Source organism: Camellia sinensis, chromosome 11 (genome assembly GCF_055761805.1).
Source record: "Camellia sinensis isolate YWXY chromosome 11, ASM5576180v1, whole genome shotgun sequence".
NCBI classification, from domain to species: Eukaryota; Viridiplantae; Streptophyta; class Magnoliopsida; order Ericales; family Theaceae; genus Camellia; species Camellia sinensis.
Window position 1 is genome coordinate 142,434,132 of NC_138971.1, and position 3,703 is coordinate 142,437,834.

The following is a 3,703-nucleotide window of genomic DNA, read 5'->3' on the forward strand; positions in this document are numbered from 1 at the left end:
ACTTATCCATGTCATTTGTATCAGTGGGTGTCCTGTGTCCAAACACATGCAGCATTGCATTTAACATTGAAGTTCCAGATTAGCTGGTCAGACTAGTGAACCAGAAATTCCCATTCAAATTGGATGTGTTTTACATGGCTAAAAAGGGTAGACAGAGTCATGTTTTTCTTTCTCTATTTTTTTCTAGTTTGGAAGGTAATAAGTTCTGAATGTTAATTTTTGCAAACACGACCAATATCACTACTCCTAGTACTAGCAGAACAGGGCTTAGTTGAGTTAAGTAAGTTATGCTACTACTATTTTTATTCATCAGCACTAAAAATGTAAAAAAGACAACCATTCATAAAGGCCATGACAGAAAATAAATAAATAAATAAATAAATAAAAACTTAGGAAACTCATAAAAATAAGAGTATGGTACAATAAATGCATCTTCCAATGTGATCTTAAGCTAGATATTGCACAAGATAGGGAGCTCACTTTGTATAAATAGAATGCAATTCCCAGAAACACAACATAGGGAGCTCACTTGTCAAAGTGAGAATTGCATTATGGACCAAAGCATCATACACAGGATTGCCCTTCTCAATGAATGACATTATGTAAAATATTGATGTATATTATTGATTGATTTATTGATTGATGATTTATATTACAATGATTCATGATTCCTATATATAGAAGAGGGTGAGTGTGTAGTAGGTGAGGAGTAGGTGGAGAGTAGGGGAAGTAGGTGAGTGTGTAGTAGGTGGTAGTGGTAGGTGTGTAGTAGGTGAATTTTAACAGCCCCCCGCAAACTCAAGGGGGATAGGAACGAACCAACTTGAGTTTGGAGAGAGTTACAAAACAAGAAAATACATAAAAATAAAAGAGGATAGGTGACACTGTATGGGCGTGTCAGACCATTGGTGAAGACACTGGATGGTGGTGTCATAACGTTGTAGAGGACATTGTATGGGGGTGTCATAACGTTGTAGAGGACACTGTATGGGGGTGTCATAACGGTGTAGAGGACACTGGATGGCAGTGTCAGACCGATGTAGAAGACAGTTTATGGGGTCATGTCAGATCGTTGTAGCAGACAATGTTGTGACAGTTGTTGTGACAGTTTACGGAGTCTTGCTGGACCCTTGTAGAAACTAACCAGAATCAATGTCGGGACAGTTTACAGAGTCTTGTCGGACCCATGAAGGAGCTAACCGGAATCAATGTCGGGACAGTTTACAGAGTCTTGTCAGACCCATGAAGGAGCTAACCGGAATCAATGTCGGGACAGTTTACAGAGTCTTGTCGGACCCCTAAAAAGTCGCACCCTCAAAAGGTGTGCCCAATCTTTCAAAAGGCGTGCCATCAAAAGGCGTGCCCAATCCATAAAAAGGCGTGCCAGATATGATGACGAGGCACGTGAGTGCCTTGGCTGGCGCGCCCGTTTGTCGTCTGGCGTCAAGTGGCGCGCGATACGCGTGGCTGCCTCGGCTATTTAACCAAGACGGAGGCTGAGGCTGAGGCAGAAGCTGAGACAGAAAAACGGAGAGAAACCTCTGAAAAGTTCTTCGTTTTGCTGAGAAAGATACTCTGTAACACTCTGTTGCCCAGAAAAATGGCTTCTTCGTCCCGTAGTCTGCTCACTCTCTTTCCAGACCTCAACGAGTCCACAAGAGAAATAACTGGTGCGGTGGCCCCTGAACCTCAACCAAGCGCCCCAGGGTTTGCTCCGTTGAACTTTCCGATGCGGTCTGTGGAGCAAAAAATGGCAGGGCAAACAGATATTGAAGCCAATCAATAGACACTGAAGTCATGTGTGGAGACCATGACTGCGGTCACAAACTTGTCGCACCGGCTGCAGAGTAGGACAAATGAGGTGCAGCATTTAAACGCCCAACTGGCTCTGCTCCAACGCATGTATAAGGATGCGCGAGCAGAGATAAGTGTGCTAGAGGCGGAAAACAAGGAGCTGAAGCGGAAGGCCACTGTGATGTTTCGATTTGGAGGTCCGCTATATGCTGCAGTGGAGGAGCAGGGAGGAGGCAACGTGCTTGGTGGTCTAGGAAACACAGAGGCAACACCGTCAAGGGCCGTCCAAGACGGAGGCAAGAAGAAGAGACCGGCAGCAGAGTAGAGAAGAAAAAATGCCACTGTTGTGGTTGGTTGTTGTGGTGTGTTTTTTTTTTTTTTTTTTTGTGTAAAATTGTGCTCGGGGTGATCCCTGAGATGAATAAAATATTAGTTGTTGTGCAAATTTGAAATGTTTGAGGTTTTTTTTTTTGTTTTTTTTTTGGTGGGAAGAATAATAAGAATAATAAAAAAATAATAATAAGAAAAAGGTATTAATGGAAAAGCATGCGCTGGTGGGTGGAATAAAAAAAAATGGGTGGAATAAGGAATCATAAAGTGCATGTGGGGCGGTGGGTTGGAAATTATTTAAAAAAAAAAAAAAGGAGAGAGAAAGTTGGGGACAAAAGTGGATGTAAATAGTAAAAGAAAAAGAAAGGAAAGAAGCAAAAGGCAGCAATGGAGTATCTGGAGAAGAGAGAATGCGAGTATGATCTCAAGACTTCTGTAGACTTTTACAAGGAAGGGAGAGAGAGACAATGCCCGAGAGAGAGAGAGAGAGATGGGTTGAGAGAGAGAGAGATTCGGACGGCGCCACCATGGAGGAGCACGATCACAGGTTCTCGATCTTCAAGTCTAACCTACACCGGGCTCACCGCCACCAGCAGCTCGACCCCACGGCGGTCCACGGCGTCACTCAGTTCTCCGATCTGTCTCCGGCGGAGTTTCGCCAACAACACCTCGGCTTGAGGAGGCGCCTCAAGCTTCCATCCGACGCTAACAAGGCTCCGATCCTTCCGACAAATGATCTCCCGACAGATTTCGATTGGAGAGATCACGGAGCCGTCGTGCCCGTAAAGAATCAGGGTTCTTGTGGATCATGCTGGTCGTTTAGTGCCACTGGGGCCTTGGAGGGTGCGAATTTCCTTGCAACAAGGAAGCTTGTAAGCCTTAGCGAGCAACAACTTGTGGATTGTGACCATGAGTGTGATCCAGAGGAAGCTGATTCTTGCGACTCTGGTTGCAATGGTGGGCTGATGAATAGTGCCTTTGAGTACACACTCAAAGCTGGTGGACTTATGCGAGAAGAGGACTCTCCTTACACCGGTACTGATCGTGGAACCTGCAAATTTGACAAGACCAAGATTGCTGCTTCAGTAGCTAACTTTAGTGTCATGGATACAAAGATCTGAACACACAGAGGATCTTGTTGGAAGATACAGCGGAGTGAAGGTATGTGTAGAGGTCCGGCGGGCGGCCAAGGCGAGACTGCCGCCCGCCGGTGAAGTAGAATGACTAGGTTGTTAACCTCGCTCTGATACCATGTAAAATATTGATGTATATTATTGATTGATTTATTGATTGATGATTTATATTACAATGATTCATGATTCCTATATATAGAAGAGGGTGAGTGTGTAGTAGGTGAGGAGTAGGTGGAGAGTAGATGAAGTAGGTGAGTGTGTAGTAGGTGGTAGTGGTAGGTGTGTAGTAGGTGAATTTTAACAATCTATAATTTATATCAGGTCAGTTTCTGTTCCAGGTGACTCTCAATTCTGGTTTGGTCCTGATGCAAGGGTTCTTTTTCTTTCTCTTTTCCTTTTTTTGATCTGTGTTGGAGTTTAAGTTGTTGGAGTTGGTAGTTGATTGA

The 3,703-nt window shown here is 44.1% G+C and overlaps 1 pseudogene; it reads left to right on the forward strand.

Moving 5' to 3' along the window:
• The first annotated feature begins 2,347 nt into the window (after positions 1 to 2,347).
• On the forward strand, positions 2,348 to 3,414 carry LOC145802920 (cysteine protease RD19A pseudogene; annotated as a pseudogene).
• Positions 3,415 to 3,703: the final 289 nt, after the last annotated feature.